At 35.1% G+C, this 21,191-nt stretch overlaps 1 protein-coding gene across 3 annotated transcripts in view; it reads left to right on the top strand.

Annotated features, from left to right (window-relative positions):
• Positions 1–432: 432 nt before the first annotated feature.
• The window catches only part of LOC126755881 (ras-specific guanine nucleotide-releasing factor RalGPS1), a 45,352-nt gene continuing 24,593 nt past the window's right edge, over positions 433–21,191 (top strand). Inside the window, exon 1 of one of the 3 annotated variants that reach the window (XM_050468601.1) lies at positions 433–1,219. The gene's annotated coding sequence lies outside the window, so the exon portion shown is untranslated. Of the gene's footprint in view, positions 1,220–15,938; positions 16,135–21,191 lie in introns of those variants that run through there. The other 2 variants (XM_050468598.1, XM_050468599.1) reach the window with 2 other exon arrangements.

Genomic DNA, 21,191 nt, shown 5'->3' with positions numbered 1-21,191 from the left:
AAATTCATTATAAATGGGAAAAACACGCATTTTAAATAGTTTAATTTTTGAACTTTAAATGCAAAATTTCAAAAACCATAAATCAGCGGCAACTATATATATATATTGTTTCTTAATCTAAAGGACTTCCTCTATCCGTACATACCCATTTTAACCCCGAAATCGGGTGATGCTATTCTAAAATTTACCAATTAAAATTCATAAAACACATTTAACAGTTTAATTGGGAACAGTTTCTTTGAAAAATTCCAAACGACAACGTTGCTTCAAAATGTAGATAATGTTGAGTTCCCATATCATATACCTTGCAGCTGGCAATGCTGCTTATTGTTCTTGCCTTTCTATGCTCGTTCGCTTTTTCTGTCATTGCTGTTTCCCTCTATTATTATTTTATATTTTTGCCGCTGCTTCACCGCCTTTGGTTTGCAGCCGTTGGTTTTCCATACGATTTTCGCTTGCAGCATTTTCAATTGTGTGGTGCAAGTGGGAAAAATCCGACATTGCAAAGCCAATCAGTTAAGAAATAAGCGGACGTTCGAGTTTTCCCGTTGACGCCGTTGTAGTTGCTTTACCTTTGTGCATCGTTTTTCACGCTTTGATTTTTCACTTCAGTCGATTTCCAAACATTTTTATACATTTGTAAAAATTGAAGTGAGTGAAGTGTTTTATAAATATATACAAACAAAATAAATAAATTGTAAAATCAAGATACACAATTTATTAACGAAAATTCTTAATACAAAAAAAGATAATAATCAAATTTGATGTGTTTTCAATTCTCGTAAAAGTGAAAATTTCAAAAATTGTGCATATATCGCGTGTGTATATGTACATACAAATTTGGAAATGTGTTGAGATTGTGAGGCAAGCAAGAAACGGTGCATAATTGTTGAAAGAAATCTTGTGATAGATATTCTGAATATTTTCTGTGGCAAATAGAAAGTCAAACGTTCTAGCTAAGCAAGAAAATAGCAAAAACAATAAAATTAATGACAAATTGCATATGGGGACTGTGTGGTACTCACTTATGACAGCGTTGGCACTGTTGGCGATGTCGCTTTGAAATGCCACTATACATACAAAATATATAATAATAATTAAAATTAAATTATAATAAAAAGGGGTGTGAACGCACAGTTGGTTGGCTGTGAATTTGTCAGACGGCAGCCGCGAAATCAAGCAGATATTTCATACAACAGTGGAAGCTCGCCAGGAAGAGGTATGTACCATGAACAGGGAAGTGTTTTACAAATTGCATGCAAATTAGTATTTCGCCTTGGCTACGCCTTGTTATTTATATATATACTTTTTTCTAGCTGTCCTCAAGTTGGGCAAAAGTGTATTGTTAGCAGAGACTTTCCCATGAGCCGATTCTGTCATTGAAAATAAGAAGAATATTCGCTGGCTGTGCATATTTTTTCTTTTACAATTGTTTGAGTTGGGTTATTTGAAAAAGTAATATTTATATAATTTAATTAAGTTCCATGCATTGCCATGCTTGCTTCCAGGTTCATATAGTTCAAAATGTTCTTGCGACTACTAGATAGATATTGTTCCAAAGTAATTATGATTACACATAAGAATCTTATCTAAGTTACTGAAATTAACATGTTTTAAAGTGCTCACAATCGGCTGATATATACCTACATATCTAAAAATACTTCATTCATATCTACATAAAGAATTTCGCATTTTGTTGCTGCTGTTGTCGAGTTATAGTACGGCTCGTGGCTTTTATTTAAAGAATGCGAAAAAGTATGTGCTTTTTGCTGTGGAATATGGTTTGTTGCTATGTTTGCTGTGACGTATGCATATGTACATATGTATGTACATACGTAAATTTAATCTCAGCGCCGGTATAAGATGTGTTGTATGTTTGTATTTTTGCATTCATAATATCGGTTTACGTAAATAAAGTACATACGTACAGAGATGATGAAAGATACCAAATACATTTTTTATATAGCAAAGATATTCCTATACAAGTGACGGTGGCAAAAAAACTATGTTTCATGTCTATGTTTCCTACGGGTGAATAATGCACTAAAATAGTATATTCATATAATCGAGCTTTAATTAGTTATTTTTGAAAAAAAAATTCTTGTGGGGGAGGGCGAATATTTGTAGGCGTTTCTTGTAGTCCCCAAAAGTTTACATATACATTTGTGCAGATTTTTTTGCAATTAATAGAAACGTAAATAATTACTTCCTATCTACATACGTGCATATTGGACGAATATAGTATGTACACTCTCTCAAGCAAATGGAAAATATTTGCTAAATAGCCCACACCACCCACCTATCACTAATAATACATCTGCTTTAATTTTGTTTATCAACAGAAATAAAATTTACATTTGCATTCCATTACAAAGGTTTTAAGAAAATAAATAATCATTAATTTTAGTTCGATATCAACATTTTTAGCTTTATTCTGTTATAAACAGCGACAATGTCGAGTATTTATTTTGGATGGAATACCGACTAATCGCCTAACAACTGCACTGTGTGCAAATCGTAAAATTACTAAAAATATTTTAAACTAAATACATACTTCAATGAGAAGTGTATGTATACATATTTATGTGTGTGTATTCAGGAAATGATCACGAATTTTTAGGGGTTTGTTGGAGTGAAAAGCATTTGGAATAGCCTTAGCGCCCGCTCCTTTAAATATTCATTACTGATGTTTGCTTACTGTCAAAGTTCTCAATGGCCAGATTTTCAACAATAAATAGCGACGATTTTAGAAGAACTTTTTACTTATTATTTTTTTTTTGTAAAACCACCGTTGAAAATGCATTTGCTTGAAAAAATTCGTACTATTACTATACAAAATAAGAAAAAACTTTAATTTCCGTTGCACCGAGCTGTAACAACCTTCACAAAAAAGTTTCCATCAAGAACTTTATCTTGATCAGACAGTTTGTACGGTAGCTACATATGTACATATGTATGTGCTATAGTGGTCCGATATCGGTTCCAACAAATGGACAGCTTCTTAGTAAGAAAAGGAAGTGTGCAAAATTTCGGATAGATAACTTAAAAACTAAGTGTCTAGTTCGCGTATATGCAGATGGATGATTTTCTTATCAATATCTGCACTGAACTTTTGAATGACCAAGTGCAATGGCATTTTTTACATCGTTACTTAACAATTCCATTTTCATAGAATACCTTTAAAAAATATTTGCAATCACTTAAAAAAACCAGAGTTTGCTTTAGATTTTTTATTTCGGCTGTAGCCAGATGCAAATTATGCGAAGTAACGTCTAGGGTACTGATAGTGCGCCCAATGACTTGCTTGCCAGCTATTTTTTCTCAAGGTGTGCTGTATTTGCACTTTTTGTTTCCAATATGCTGATACTCTCATTTATTTCAATAACCCTATCAACAATCAAGTCAATGACATTTTAATTATAGGGAAACACATTTTTCGATTATTTTCCAGTAAATTTTGTTTTTGCATTTTTATTAATGATTTATAGTATAAGTTATAATATTAATATAAACTGTAGCAATTTGCAATGTTTTTTGCGATTAACTTAGCCTTGAGCATAATGAGTTATCGCATGGAGAAAAAGAGCTTCAATTTGGTGAGTTTCACAGCTGTTCTTCATATCGCAGGTGCATCTGTCATTTCTGCTGCATTAAACTGTTTTTATTTTTGATTTGCTTTGCTTTGCACAGTTTTTGTTAACGTTAGCTATCTGAAACGCTTATAGGCCGGACGATATTTAAATATTTTTTTTATACACACTTGACAGCTGCTGCAATCTCCGCTGTCACTTCCGCTACTTTTTTGCTTGTGTTTACTGTTTTATTGACATTGATGTGTTCGTAGACTTAACATATCATGGCTGAAGCTGGTTTTTTTGTGTGGTAGGGCTACTTTCAACTGTTTTATTGTGCTGATTTTTATTTTTATCCATTCTCATATTTGCTCTCATTTTTACATATATTTCGCAGCAGCTGTTTTATTTTTGTATGTTACTCCAAACACCTTAAGTAATTTTCAAGGATAAAAGGTACTGCCTGTTTCATGTAATAATAGGCCTCGTGTGTATAGAAATTCAGAAAAATGGTTAAACCGTTTTCATAATCGTTTTCCCAAAATGGGTAGTAATAAGCTTTACCAAGATAAGTAGACCGTGTTTTCGTTGTATCAGCAGAAAAATTCCGTACATCGTTTTATGGAATACGTTCTAGTAAGTGAAGCTGTTTTTGTATAGCAACCTCGCATTCGGGCATAATATGGGTATGAGCGGATAGAGAATGTTCTCCAGATTAAGAATACGTCCGCTTTCGGTTAAAGTTGTCGTGAATGACACAATTTTAATCACCAGTAATGCTCCGCTTCAAAAATGGATTGATTTTACTGCAATTCAGCAACAATTCGCAAACGAAACCCAAAAGGTGTTTTTGTGTTAGCTAGTGTGGCACCCATACATCGAGCTTCTTTTTATGTCCAGCCTTATTTAAGTCGTACTATAGCGTATTTTGTGCCATGTTTAGTTCCTGCGCAATCCAAACAGTGCTTATACGACGGTCGAAATCAACGATTTCCATCGATAATTCGGAAATTTTTTAGAGCGTTGTCCATCTATGACATTAAAATTACCGAAACGTTATCGACGAAGCAAAAATTGCGCATTATGGATTTTTACAGTATTAGGTCTCTCAGCACTCAGTGTCCATATTTGATGCGTTTCAAATAATACTGAGTGAAGCAATCCTTGTCTAAAAATGTTTTTTAATAGGAAGTCATTTTGCAGTTGAGATAAAATTCCTCTGCCTCCTACCAAATACCATCCATTTGCAAAAATATGTAGTAATATTGCATTTAGAACTAAATATGTACATATGTACCTACAATTACTCTAATACAGCAAAAGAAGAAACCTACTGAAAAAAAACAGAACTACAAAAAGCAAAAGAGAAGTGACATGTTCGTGAAAGTGTTTCTAAATTATTGTTTTGTTGTTTTGACATTTTCATTTTGCATTTTATTTCTTTTATTTGCTTTGTTTTGCTACTCAGAGAATATTCGTTTTGTGACCCACTTAATGACGGCGCTTCGACGTTACCACTACAATGTGGGTCAAAATCATGCCGCTGGAAGCTTCTGTCACTTCAATGCATTACTCACAATCATATGTACATACATACATACATATATTTGTTTTGATGTGAGACCTTTTTCCACGCATTTGCACTATGCAACACTTTGCAACTGCCACAATGTGCCTTTACTGCCGTGCTGCCCTTCACACACATACCCAGTTCCACTTCGCACCGCACCGCACTAAATGTTCCAGTTAGTAAACGCTCGATATTTTGCCGGCCGCCAGCCACTCATTTGTGTAGAACCTAGATGCTTTTTAGTGGTCGACACTTTGACGTGTGCGCACATGCCGTCGCACAATTAACGCTTTTCACTCAATTTCATCGACATACTTTTTATAAGCGAGTGTGTACTTCAGCACTTCCTTTGCCCCCAACATTTCACATTTCCCTTTCAGCCTTTTCAACTGCAATCAGTTTTTGTTGTGTTTGCAAAAAAATACACTTTCGCGTCAATTTGTTGCTGTTTTGTGCTCGGTCAACAAATGACTAGTTGGCCCAGTGCAGCTGCATGCGCTGCTTTGTGTGCGTGTGTGTGTGAGTACTATGCGTAAGTACGCGCTACTTAATGTGCTCGCTGACTGATGGCAGAGTCACGGCAGAGAGTGGAAATCAAAACAAAAGAACGAAAAGTTACTGTGAGGCACAAGTGCTTCACCTAGTACTGGGTGTTTCGATAGGCAAATGTTTATGAAGATACATGTAAGTTATTTTTCGATAAAATTTTTCGAGTTCTCAGTATCGTAAATCGGTAGTACAGTTCCATATATACTATACTATACCATATATACTATAGATTCCTAGATAGGCCAAACCACGGATTGTTGTTGATGTGGTGGGGACAGGAAACAATTGCCAAAATAATTTGAACAATGAAGCCACTTTGTCCGCCCTTAACTGGATGAAAATCTGGTTCCATTTCGGATTCGTAGATCCGTCTGTCGGAGTAGACGAATGTGTGAACCGAAAATAATTTAATTGCTGATAAGAACCGAAACTAAAATTATGGTTTGAAATTAAGACTAATCTTTAAAACTTTGAGTTAAATTTTCACTATGCTGCAGATAGTCCCTGATATTCATATTGATCTTTCGATCATGATTGGTATTCTGTTGATATTTACGGTGCCATCTCGGTGCTTCTTAGGTAGGCCCTTATGACACACTTTTCCTTGTAAATCAGAATTGCTGATCTTATAATAACTTTCATAATAGTTAGTTAGAAGTGAGAGAACTAACTTATGAAGAATCTATTATAGGTACATCGCTGTACACACCGGTATTCAGACTGATTATTATCCTTTTATCTGAATAAATAGAATATATAAGGGGGTACTCTCATGTGAACGCATACATTTTACCACTTTTTAGGAATTTTTTTTTTATGCGATAACAAAATTCAATCATTTTAATTTTTTAATATATTTTTATTTCTATTTTGAAATGTAAAAAAAAAATTTTTTTTTCGTTTTTTACATTTTTAATATATTTTTTTTTAAAACAAAGTAGTCCCCGGCAAAAAAAAAAGTAGTTCACTGGTCATGGTGATAACGGCTGTTCATGTTGTCTGAAATAAAAAAATCGAATGGATTATTATTCAGTAGTGTTGCAGCTATCGTCCCTACCAAATAATGTATAATAAATTTCATTTAAAAAAAAATGTCGAACTTCAAAAAAAAGTCACGAAAATCTTTTTTTCGTTAAAAATCGTTTAAAAAAATATGAAAATATTTTCGAAAATCAACAATTCTGGTAGGGAACTATATCTATAAATGAGTAGAAGAACATATGTAAATTTTAAAGCAATCGGTTGAATACTTTTTTTAAGACCATGACAGTTTCAGAAAATGATGATTCGAGAAAAATGCAGACTTGTCATGGCCTTTTGATCCATTTTAGGTAGCTTTATATTCCCCCATTTTAACAACCAAAAAAAAAACACAAATTCTTCAGTTCAGGCATGAATAAGACAAAACTTTCAACATCAATATGTACACTAACAAATAGTTCGACTTCGGCGTTGTAATTTTGAGGTTATGATTATTTTTTTTTGGCAAAAAACGCTCCCAGCATTTTACACCTAGAATAATGGATTTCATTTTTTTAAAAAGTGCGTGTGAATCCAACTAACAGCACTTGCACTTGGCGTTTAGCCACCATTGAGTGTGTTGTTTTGTAAATCACGCGCGCGACGACCCCATTCTTCGTAAGCTATTTACAACTCAACGTCCGCTCATTATCACTAATTAAAGTTGTTGTTTCTATTTTATTTTATTTTTTTCTATCTGTTACAAAAAAAATCTGTTGTAAATTGTATTGTTTCGTTCGAAACGTTTGAAAAAAGCATTCAGTCGCCCTGCCGGTTCTGAAGGTTGGCATTTTGTCGAAAAAACTAACGGTTATTGAACTGGCAGCGTACAAACTTGCCATTCGACACTGAAAACTAAAACATGGTCACAAGTATATATGTACATACATAAATACGAACATCTGCTTTATTATCTCCATCGAGCCACCCACCCAGCCCCACCGCGACGCATTTTATAAGCCAATTGACCTTGTCTTCTATGGCTGCCTTGCTTTTGTGGGGGGTGGGGTGTAGGAGCCGTACTATGATAAGTGCGACCAATGTCCACAATGACTAATCGTAAATCAATCAGTTGGCGTTGAAAACAGATTTGAGTCCATGTATGTATGTACATATATACATACATATATGTATATGTACATATGTATTTACAAATAAAAACATATTTTTCTAAAAATTTTAAATGTTTTCATTCGCCAAATGTGACCCCTCTCTAAATTACGCATATTTTCATAATATTAGTTTTTTGTGTTTTTTTGTTTTTGTTTTAATTTCATTGGCATTGCATTGAAACATTGTTGATTTCATATCAATTCCATTTGATTTATATAATTAGTGGTAGTCATTGGCCGATGTGCACATGTTTGGCCGAAGAAAACACAAATTAATTGCCTACGTATGTACATATGTATGCATGTATGCTTAATAAATTAAAATTTAATATTTTCAACAATACAATTTATTTCGTTTGTAGATTTTGACATTGAAAATGAAAATTAAAAGATTTTCACAACTCGCGATCGAGCATTCATTCATTCATATATGTACATATAATACTTAAATATATACATACATACATTAATATATGAAAATGTATTAATTTGAACATAAAATTGTGTATATTATTTTTATTAATTTCGTGGCGTCTGTTTTTCGGCTCCACATACAAGCAAACATTTATTTGATATTTAAAAAAATGTTCATCTGGCAACCATGACTAGATCATTGCTTTCGCGTGGCATACTGCATAAACATAGTCAAATATATGTACATATGTATGTCTCCATGTATCTTAATATGCAACTTTGTTTGCTTTAATCCATTTTTTTTCGTTTTTGTTTTTGTTTAAATGCCCCGATTTTCCAATAACAGGCGTTTATTGGTTTCGAAAAAAATTTCTCACTCCACAAATTTCCCACATTTACATTGAATTTAGAGATATTATTGTGCCAGCGCTAAAAATTCTTAAGTGATTTTGTAATATACACATCAATATATGTATACACTTGTTTACTTACATACTTTACAATTTTATGTCCAATAAATTTTTAACTTGGCCATTGGGCTTATAACAAAATGTTTATTGTTAAGTTTTTGTACATATTTACTGTACTCGTACTGTGCAATTGTGCAATATTTGCATTTTTTCCAAAAGTGGAATTTAAATTGTGTAAATTTTTATTATGCTTTGAGTGCTATGTAATGTTATGGTTCGGTATGATATGTAACTTGAAAAATCCTCACAAGTGCTTCAGCCTTTTTTTTTATTAAATGCTTCTTGAACGTTGACTATGGAGAACTTTCCATATTTCTTTTACTTTATTCTAAAAGTTATAGCCCCTTAAATTAATTATATAAGTATAAATTGAATGTTTTTTAAGGGGTTACATGGGTTAACGTGTTTCGAAAAGTCGAACTTTTTATTGTCTTATTAAATTCTACAACACCTCTACAATATTGTCCTCAATTTGTTGATCCGAGTAATAGTTTCGGAGATAAAGCCTTGAGAACTTGTGCGCCCGAGACTAGCTAGGCTAAGTGCGCCGTCTTGGTTGGCAAGATTTCTCCAGAACTGCTCAATCCATCTTCATGATATTTTACACAGGTCTTTGAGATACAATTCTTAAGGACTTGGACAAATGATTTTTTTTTTCGATTACAACTATTTGAAAAGAATGTCGTGAAATTTTCACTGAAATTTTAATTTTTTTGTAAAATTGTTTGCCAAAAATTCAATTTTTTTTCCTTCGTCCAAGTTCTAAGTTAAGGCTTTAACTAAAACTAATTTTTACACTTTATATGATTCTGTAAGGAGTTATCCTCCCAACGCGGGCGCATAGTTTTTGCGAGGGGTCACTGGAAATGCCGTCGCCATGACTGAGTTTAAAATATTTTTTTTTTCCAAAAATTCAAAATTTCTTTGTTAATAGTGTATGTTTATGACAATAAAAAATTCTAATATATATTTCATTTTTATCTGAGAAAAAAAATGTAGAAAGAAGGCTGTATTTTAACCCTAGGAAACTCATGTAACCCCTTAAATATGCGGTTGTAACCGAAAATTTTTTACTCTTGCAACTTGAAAGGGTGAAAGCCAACGGGATACCTTTAGGTGTTGCCAAAACTTTATTTAAAAACAAGTAAGAAAGGGCTAGGTTCGGGTGTAATCGAAAACTTTATACTCTTATAACTTGGAAAAATCAAAGTTCGAGAAATATTCTTCAGAAAAATTTGAGGATATACTATATATATACTACCCGTATTGACCCGAGTTTACCTATTTTTGCAAGTACCACATACTGTTTACATTCCACTTACCAAAAAAATGTTCCCTGGTTTTCATTAACGTGCTCGACATCATGTGGCATTGGAGTAAAGTCAGCCAGATGGTCGAAAAATTTGATATAAGTTATATAAGGATTAGGTCAAGTTTTCGCCCAATTTTATTTTAAGCACTACTTACACTGAGTAATACATGCTCTTTCATTTTCATTGAGGTTACTCACATATTGGCCGATATCATATTTTATGTGAATGTACATACATATATACATAGATAGTTATATATATGTTGTGAAGGTTTGTCTGTATGTCATTTGAAGAATCGTAAGTTATGCATCTGATCATGTGATGATCTTTAGCAAAGTTGTAGTGCATGAGCCAAAGAAGGGTTTTGAGTTAGTACGAACAATTTTTAACAGATGAACAAAATGAATAAATTGAATTGCCTTTCCTCCAAATTTGGATTAACAATTTCTGTTGGCGGTGTAGCAATGCGCTTGGGATGCCGGCTTTGGTTAAGTAACTGTTCACAAGAAAGGAGGTGTGAGCCGGAGCGTTGTCGTGGTGCAACTTCCAATCGCTTGCGATGTCTTGATGATGTGGATCCAATTGACCCTTCATTTTAGTCTCTTGAAAACTTTCACGTTAAACTTGGCGTTGATGGTTTGTCTCGGAGGAGCAAATTAATGGTGGACGATGCCTTTGATGTCAAAAAAGACAATGATCATCGTTTTCGCTTTGGATTTGCCCATTCATTATCGACCTCTTCCCGGCCCTTTAAAGAGGCCTGGTGTCACCGAAACAAACCACTTCTTGCTAAAACAACATCTGGATAAGCCTGCTTGATCATATCAAACGTCTGTGTCGCAGATTTACCGAGTTTCACGTAAAATTTAATCGCGTACGTCTGCGCGTCTCCATGTGCTCGGAGACAACTGACGCAAGTACAGTCGCGGCGGAAGAAAATCAGTCCTATTACTTTCCGGAAAAACCCTGTATGTTATTGACGGGTTTGAAGAATTTTCGGTCGTAAGGTGGCATAACTTAAAGGAATAATTTCTGGAACATTTTATTCAGATGCCTTAGTTAGCTCTTTATTTCTATAATTCTGAAGTCAAAGACTCTGATATATGGACTCAAAATTATGATATACAAAAAGGAGGCAAATATAAAGTTTCGCAACAAATTTCATTGTCCAGCCCAGTAGTTCCTGAGATATTGTATTTCACTTAAAAATGCGCGATATTAGTCCCTTTGCCTAATTTTAGCATCGCTTTTGATGTTTCCTGTAATATGAGAATAATTGCGTACCTTGCGATGCAAATCAGTAAACTAGTAATCCAGTAAATTGTCGTTCTAATGAGTGACCCTGAATCACTGGTCATCGAGATCTCATGATTTGATTCCAACTGGCTTTTTTGCGGCATTGTTTGAAATGGAAAATTTATTATACAGCAAAAATACAGTTGTTTTGTTGGAGATGTTAGCAGATAGACAGTGGCTACGCTGGCTAGGTCATGTTGTCCGAATGGACGAAAACACTCTAGCTCTGAAACTATTCGACGCAGTACCCGCCGGAGGAAGCAGAGGAAGACGAAGACCTCCACTCCGTTGGAAAGACCAGGTGGAGAAGGACCTAGCTTCGCTTGGAATCTTCAATTGGCGCCACATAGCGAAAAGAAGAAACGACTGGGGCGCTGTTGTTAACTCGGCTATAATCTAGTTAGCGGTGTCTACGCCAGTAAAGAAGAAGTAGGTGATCTACTAAGATCTAAGATATAACATGCGTCTTCGATTCGCCACTTACATATGAAAGCAACAACATTTATGTATATCTACTTGAGTCCTATACAAGAGATTGCGTGTTACCTCATTGAAATTGAATGACGCAATTCTATTCTATCTCTATCTATCTTAGTTATTTGTTCGATTGGCCACTCTCCAAATTTTGTTGAATTAATTTTTCTGTAGTTAGTTTAAAATAACTTGCTCGTAATGACGCTCATGCAAAAGTATATGAAGCAAAGCTTATAATCTCTGACTTCTAAGCCATTATATGTATCATCACCACCTCATCATACCTGATTCATGCACAAGTCATATTAGCGACAAAGAAAAATAAAGAATGTGTCCTCTACTATTCAAATTGGCTGACTTCACTCATGCGCTGGAATGTTTGGTATGTTGTTGTATTACCCCCGCACCTCATGCCTTGCGATTGGCAGTTGTTACGCTTAATACCGCCCGCACATTGTTTTTATTATTCTGCTGCTTTCTTAAATAATACTTGTTGTCGAATGTTTGCGAGGGATTTTCTTTACGGTGAAAAACAAGAAATTTTTTATGTTCCGTTGCACAAAAGTAAACGTGTTGTCTAGTCGGACATACTCCATGCCCCAAACATTCTTCTCACATATTTATAAGAAAATATTTTTGGACTTTTCTTCTGGGAATCACTTTGCTATTTTTATAAGCCTACTTAGGTCATGCCATGTTGCTTCAGGTATTTAGCTAAATATTCTACGTAAGACTGCTTACGCCTCCATTTGATTTTTTAATTAGTGTAATAAGCGCAAATCTATTTTCGGCCGGCGATTTCATGCTCAATTATGTATGTTAAACGCCTCTCGTATTGGCAGCTAAAATTGACGGAATGATTAAGACCCAGACACACGCAGAGAGAAAAATAAGAAGATTGTTTTGATATTAAAAAACATAAATTTCTCATTAGTTTGATTGAAACCAATTGCTGGAAGTTTTATTCGCGAATTCTGGGAAACAAAATATGCTGATAAAGCGTAACATTTGGGCGTTTGTTTTCATTTTGCTACCATTTATCTTTTTTTTGTGGATCAGCTTCTTTAATTGAAGCATTTCGTAAAGTGACACACCTTTTTTGAATGTGCTTGAATTTTATTCAACGCAAGCAGTTGCCATGGACCTGTACGAAAAGGGGTTACAATAACAAAACGGATGCAACGTTTCACAAACTTAGCCAGGGGTGGTCAGCTGGTAGTTCAATTAGTAACATTTAGAAACAACTTCACTGTGAATCTCCTACAAAACTAACACCACATTTATGGAGTTGGTCTTCTCAGGTATTCCTACAAGTTTAAAGAGAAGCTTGAAGATTTTCACTCTGATGGGGACCAAATTTATTCAAGTTTAATGTAAGCTCAGTTCAATATCATAGCAGCCTATTTATTATCGATTAAGAAATGATAACAACCACATATTGACTCCACTTTACATCCTGTATAGGTTACTATATTAAGTTTGCCACGAAATTTGTAATACACAGAAGCAACCGTCGAATACCTTGTAAAATATACATGTACGTATGTATATGTATAAATGATAAGCGTGATGACCTGAGTCGATTTAGCCAGTCTGCCTGTCCTCAATATTGTCCCCACTTCCGGAGAAAGTTTGGGGTGAGGTGGACAGGGATACAGAAATAAGTATCTATGCGAATGGATCCAAACTAGATAAACGATAGGGAGGTGGTGTCTTTCTAAGCGGAGATTATATATTTATTATTATATATTTCTAGATACGGATCATCGAAACTGGTGAAATAATGCCTTGATCTTTTAATGGATGTAACGACATAATTCACGATAAATCTGGAAAGGGTTCTTGTACATAGTGATATCCCTATTAACTGTGAAACAGATGTTTTATGTCTTGATGGCTGCAAATATAAAACTATTTGTATTAATGAACTTTATGAGTAGCATAGGGTAGCAGAGGAGATATAATAGAGTGAGAGAATTTTAGTCCCGGTGGTTTCACAATGGACCTCCTAAAGGCCTAGGTGTGTCGTCAGACGCTACTAACCATATCTGTCTGGCCGATCCGCCAGTCTGTATATACACAAACTAGTCCCGCAGTGTTTGAGGTATCGATCAGAAATTTTCCAAAAGCCCTTTTCTCCTCGAAAATCTGCTCATTCGTCGGAACCGATGTCGGCGAACTATAGCTTTTAGCTGCCATACAAACTGACCGATCTAAAGTAAGGTCTTGTATGTTCGGTGCCGCTGAAGTTAACATTTTTCTTGATTTTATCAGTTTTTTGGTTAAATTGAAGTGCTATGGTTGTAAAATGTGATCCATTTCGGGATTCCCTACTTTTACTACTACTTACACTTTACATAACCCCGCGGGAAATAGTCTAACGGTGTGATATCACACGATCTTGGTGACCAATCGACCGGCCAAAAACGTAAAATTATCTGCTCACTGAAGTTTCTCTGAATAAATCAAATAGTCGGTTATTATGGCGCGATAATAGTCGCCATTGACGGTTACGTTCTCACCTGCATCATTTTTGAATAAATATGGACCGATGATTCCATTGGCCCACAAACCGCGCCAAACCTTTGTTTTTTCTGGATGAAATGGCAGCTCTTGAATCTCCTCAGGTTGCTTTTCGTTCCAAATGTGGCAATTTTGTTTGTTTACAATACTATTGAGTCAGAAATGGGTCTCATCGCTGAACAAAATTTGGCTCGAAAACGTCGGATCTTCTTGAAACTTTTCAAGAACCCATAGAACGAAGCGATGTCGCTAGGGAAAGGCTATTCAAAAAAGTAGCTCAACTTGGATCACCCGTTATAATATGGTGGTCGCATAGTAGACTCTGTAAAGTGCGAGACTTTCACCTAGAGGGTCGTGGTTTCGAATTCCTTAAAAAACTCTGCCAGTACCAGTTTAAGCCGAAGTCTTAAAACGGTCTCGATAATTCTATTTGGTTTTAAATCAAAGCCAAATTTAATCCTAATCAATATGTGAAACCGCACGTGGTGTAGAGCTAGCATTTTTCTTACTGATGTAAAAAAGTTTAAATGTGCCTACATAAGTATGTATGTATGTAATTTTATAGCATACCCACTTTGGCAGCTCGTAACTGCTTCCTTGTGCTTGCGGCACTTGAGCGTTTTGCTACTGGTGAGACGTTGCGGTTTGGTTGGGACCACAATGACGTGTTTTTATTATTATTTTTGTTACTGTTGTTGTTTTAATCACCATTACTACATATTTATTATTATTTACAAATTGTTGTTGTTGTTGCGATTGCTATTAATTTAATGCGCGCGCATTGTTGGATCAATTGTAAAACAGCCGCGAGCAACAACAACGAATATCGTATTGTTATTATTGTTGTTTTGATAGTTGTATGCTATTGCGGTTCTAGTTTGACTGCCGCCGCCCACCACACAACGCCCGATTGCGGTATGCGAATGCTCAAACACACAAACTTTTATCGACGCATTCGGTTGTAGATATGTATGCATGTTTGTGCAAATGTATTGCTTGCGTTCTCTGCGCTATAGGTATGTATGTATGTAAACAATTTCAATTATTCCTCCGATTATTATTTTTACTTACAACCAAACGTATGTATCTTTGTTTGTGCATGTGTGTTCTTGTTTTTGCCATTTTCCATTGTTTATTTTTTCGATAGGAAAATTTATGTAAAGAAAATCCAGAAGTAGGCGAACTGCGACCAACCAACGGCGTACGTCAGCCCCAAAACGTCAGCAGCGGCGGTCGCCTCAATGAATGGACGCACTGGCTGGCGGCTACGGCATTTGGCGGAGGCGTACATTACGTACGCTTTCATTCGCTTTGCGGTTATGCTATGCTCAATGTGGCCACTATATGTGTATGTATGTATGTGTTTGTGGTGTTGCTGCGGTTGCCACCAAAATTCGCTGCGCCACCTGCCCCACTGAGGACGTACATAAGTATGTATGTATCCATACTTAAGTATATATGTATGTACTTATGTACATATATCTAGTTGTTTGTACATATGTATATAGTATGTATGTATGTGGCCAGCGCCGCCTGCAAATATCGAAACATTTTATTGTTGCCAATAATTTTCGCTCCAACGCCGTTTAGTTGGCTTTTGTTTTCATAATCGTACGCTTCTTTCAATTCGTGTCGGTGCATAATTTTTTCAAATTTTTTCTCCAACTTGCTCTTTGCGGCAACGCGTTGTGTACCGTTTGCGTGCTCGTGGTAGCCTTACTTTGGCATCGCTTATTTGGACTGAAGTACCGAGCGTATTAATTACGCTAGAAATTGGCAGTTTGCATAAAATATAGAAAAAAACGCTGCGCGTATAAAATTGTAAGTCGTACACTTGGCGCTATTAACCGGTTCAGTAATTGTTATTGCTGTTGTTGTGCGTTGTGTAAGCTCTTGAATGAATTCCTGCACGCAGGCGCTTATGCTGACGCGTCAGTATTTTTCTTCCACAAAACGCTTTGTAATTTAGCTGTCACATTCTATCAGCTATGTTGTTGTCTTTGCTGCATGAAGCGCGGGGAGTACTGGAATTATACGCGTAATATCAATCAGTTGTGGAGCTGCCGGAGATCGCGCTTGGATACTTGTAGTCTTGTTCTTTCTGATGCTAAAAAGTTTGTGAAGTTGATTTAAACTGTTGCTTCTTCTTGAAGATGGTTATGGTTGTGCATTCAAATCGATTAATATGTGAATTGTAATAAGTATGTGTAGCAATTAACTAATCTGACTTTACCTGTTGTTTCCCAAAGCTGTGAAAATTATGAGCTCAATTCTGCATCTAACCTCCTTCAAATCACAAACTCAAAGAGACATTAAAGGGGGAGTAGAGCTAATTCGCGTAAAACAAGACCCATTTTTATGATATTTGTTATGAAACAGTTAAAATCTATTTTATTAATTTTTTTTATTTTTTTTTTTTATTTTTTATTTTTAATTTTTTTATTTTGTTTTATTGTTTTATTAAATTTTTTAACTTAATTTTTTTCAATTTTTTATTTTTATTTATTTTTGATTGCTTGATTTTTGTAGAATATTCTGTTAAATTTTCATAAAGAAATTAAAAAAATGCCTGCAGCCACAATTACTCTAAAGCGGCTTGATAAAAGTTAAATTACGGTGCCCCTCATAACTCTGTGCTGGATCACCTAACCAAAAAAATCAAAATTATGTTGTTAGATAATCGCTTTGCCTAGTTAACGCTGGGTGGTTTTCCGAAATTTAAATCTTTTTCAATTTTTAAGAATGCTTTGATAGGAAAAAACGAGATTTTTTGCGAAAAATTCCACTAGATTGTTATTGTAAAATGAAAAATGGCAACAAAAAACAACTCTCCAGTAAAATTAAGACACAACATTCATTAAGGGCTTATATGGGTTTCCTCGAGTTAAAAAACAGCCTCTATTCAAAAACTTTTTTTCTTATATAAAAAATAAATTCTAAAATTTTTGGAAAAAAATATTTTAAACTCGGCCATTGCGACGCCATTTCCGGTGACCGCTCGGAAAAAAATGCACACGCGTAGAAAAAAATTTAAAAACCCTACTTCCTCTTAAAAGAGTTTTTAAACATTTATGCGAGTGCTCTGGGAATGCAAATCAAAAATTAAAATTATAATTTCAAGTCCATTGTAGTACTATTTCGGGAAAAGTGCACAGACACTACAGCCAAAGTTAGTCTTATTAAGTGCCTTAAGTATGTGATAAAATTAGTCCCAACGTGGATTATTTCTCGTTTTTGACTTTTTTTTTTGATATCCAACAGCATTTTATTGTCAAAAAGAGTCAAAGTCATCGCTTACCATACCATATATGTATGTACATCGTTATAATTAGGACACTAAAAGCATATAGTATCCAGCCAGCTCGATTTTTTCATGTTTTGGATCGAAATACATATTTACATGCATACATACATATATGTATGGAGATATTTCTATTCAAGACCTTTTTTATCTTTATTTTAAGATTTCTGGCCCACACATCACATTTGATAAAAAACAAGTGAGCAAAATTCTTTCCTCCTATGGCTTGGTAATTCTCTGTTAGTTGGGTAGGCTGAAGACCTGTAAAGCTTGCAAGTGTTCCCATACAATCTTTCATAAGAAACTCCAGCGATATCAGCGAAACTAAGAGAGACAAATGAAAAAGTTTTCAAAAACTCACTTCCTTCGAACTTTTAAAATGTATCGGACTGTGAACTATTATCTAATACCTACTGTTCAAGGAGAGGAAATTAATAGAAAGAACTACTAAAATCGATGAAACCAAGAGTTTTGTGTTTCGACTGATGGATTATTCGTATACATGACTATCATTGAGTAAAACACAAGTGTATTAAACCATTTCCATTGCCAATTTAAAAGAAAGTCTGACCACAGTCGTCCTTAGTTGAAGCGACAGTTGCTTAAAACGCGATTTCGTCTAGATTAAACTGATTTATTGAGCTGAAGCGGCATCATAAGTGTGTCACATTTTAATGAAGTCTTAACTCAAATTATGATACCAAGAGAACATCTTCTCCGTCTAGGTTTTACTTCTTTTCTAAATTCTAGACCAAAAAGAAGTGGATATTTTTAAGTAATAAATGAAGTACAGATGGTGAATATTTAGCTCTAAAAAACTTCGCAAACTGAAATAGCTGGTTGTATGGTTAAATGAAGTAGATCCACAGTTGTCTCAGGCGCGAGATTGCAAAACCTGCTGTTGGAGGCTGTAAACATCCAGAAAGCGCGTCGATTGGAGAGGTCCACACATTTGCCATACCATAACCCATATCCAAAACCAAAATTCAATTGATAGGTATGGATAGAGCCATGGCGTTATGGTAGGGCACCACCAAGTGGAAACAGAGTTGGTTCGATCAGCTGTTTTATATGGTTATAGTCATGGATACTGTTAAAATCATCATCGCCTTTTCCCTTTTCCCTTTCATAGTGTCGAAATTTGTGTTTAATATTTTAAAGATTGATCTCCAATCTGTTCAGTACGGAACCCACTCTTAACTCAAAGACCCATTCATTTAATATAATATGCGCATTATTTTTCAAACTTATTGTATCATCACAATTTTGAATTATGTCTGTAGTCCGTTTTACCGTTAATTTATATTCAAAGCCTACCGCCTATTAGTTTGGCGGCTGTGGTTGCGTACGTGCAGCGTCAGTGGCCCGATCGCCGTTAGGACGCGCCACTGCCGGGCTACCTGCATATAAGCTAACATACATACATATGTATGCATATATAAAATATGAAGCTTTTATGTTTATTTGGTTGTCCAGTTGTAGATTTTATCTGCCATTTATTGTATTCGTAATGCACTTTACTCATTTGCAAAGCTTGCCATGTGTGCTTATTTATATTCTCCCTTCCTTCGGACGCTTTTTGTATGCAATGTGTGCCAAGTCTGCGGTCTTCGAAATGCATTATTATTTATTACATAATTAGTTTGCTTTTGAAAATATTATCTCTAACGAAATGCGTTGCAAACGTGTGTGTATGTAGGTAAGCTTTTGTAATCGTTTACTCATACAAGGTATATTCTGCGCTTCAAGGCGTGGCAGAAATTTTTTGGAATATGATTTGTGTGCTCTGATTTCGACACATTTGCGAATATTCGGCGGTTATTCTTCTAATTTAAGTTTACAATGAAAGATCTGCATGGTTTTGTAGAATAAGAACATTAGGGTGGTTCTTATAAATAATAAATTTACTATTGTGAGGTTAGGAAATCCTGTGTCAAAACATGTATAAATATTTCTACCAGATTTTAGCACCACCCTAATGTACATAAAATTATGCATCGTTTGCAGTGGTTCTCGTGCTACAAATTTTTGTTACGCTGCTTGCCACATTCGCCTTAGGTACCCAGTTGGACTCAATGTTTTCCATTATACATCACATACATAGCTGCAAGTATCTTCGCAAATTCATTTGTTGGCAGCTTCACTGGTATTATCGCGAGAAATCTTAATTGAAACTAATTAGTTGGGTCGCGTTTACTTCTTCTTCCTTTTCAGGGTATGCTATTTTTTTGTCTCGACTTTCGCTTTAATTGGTTGCTTTTTCTAAACGCTTTCCATTTTCGGCTGATGAGTGCATACATCTTGAAGTGTGTGTCTTGGGTGTGTCACATGGTATCTGCATACAACAAAATCCATAAATAACCCAACCCATTAATTTATCAACTTTTATTGCTGGGGACCTCAATGAATTCATGGAATTTTATTGCACAGTACATCATGAATAAGTTTAACGGTTGCGCTCGAAAGTAATTTAAATGAATATATTCTTGAAGACATTTTTATGCATTAATTTTCAGGTTCTTGGTATAACATACATTTTAATTGATCACAAAAAATTTCATAAAATATGACGCGTTCAATGGACTCCATAAATAAAATTAAAATACACGCGAATTGTCAATAAAATATATTAATATTTTTTTTGTTGTCTTCAGGTTAATGCAGCTTCTAATAATTCAACTATATCACAGCTCTTCTAACCTTCATAAGTTTGATTGTCACTACAATATAATTATACATTTTCCAGAAAATATATAAAATTAACTTAATACAGACTGCTCTCAGCTCGATACATTTATTGGCATTCTTTCTGCGAAGACACTCCTTTAAAATTAGAAATACATAGCTAATAATACCAGAGTGATAAATACGAGTAGTAATTTATTTAATTCAGAACTTAAAGCTCTGCATCCAATAAAATGTTCTGAATTTTTTTAAAGCTTTTTCATGCTCTGAGTTCGTAGTGATCCGGTTTTATGACAATGTGATGAAACCTAATATAATTCTAATTCAAGAACTTTGCCTCAAAACTCTGGTTTGATTTTGGTTTTGAAATAAGTTTTCTTATCTATAAACCAGCATTAGCGAAAATGGAGTGGACGTCGATGGCCGCGGCTATGTCTCAGATGGTCCATCCGTTGAGTCCAATTTTCGATGACTCATTCGTGCATTTCGACTAGTAACCGGCGAATAACCGCGTGATGTTTTGCTCCAAGGCCTGAATAGAAACGGGATTGGCCGCATAACTTTACATATCCCAACAGGAAAAAGGCTAACGAAGTGATATAACACGATCTTGGTGGTCAATCGACTGGCCTAAAACGTTAACTTATCTGCTCACCGAAGAGTTCACTCAATAAATCCATCGATTGCTGCGATGTGTGGGAAGTGGCGCCGTCTTATTGAAACCAAATGTCGCCGAGATCACGAGCTTCAATTTCAGACATCAAATAGTCGGTTATCATGGCGCGATAACGGTTGCCATTGACGGCCACGTTCTCACCAGCATCATTTTTGAAAAAATATAGACCGATGATTCCACCGGTCCACAAACGACACCAAACCGTTGTTTTTTTTC

This window comes from Bactrocera neohumeralis, chromosome 4 (assembly GCF_024586455.1).
Source record: "Bactrocera neohumeralis isolate Rockhampton chromosome 4, APGP_CSIRO_Bneo_wtdbg2-racon-allhic-juicebox.fasta_v2, whole genome shotgun sequence".
NCBI classification, from domain to species: domain Eukaryota; kingdom Metazoa; phylum Arthropoda; class Insecta; order Diptera; family Tephritidae; genus Bactrocera; species Bactrocera neohumeralis.
This window is presented reverse-complemented; position numbering and strand designations above follow the sequence as displayed.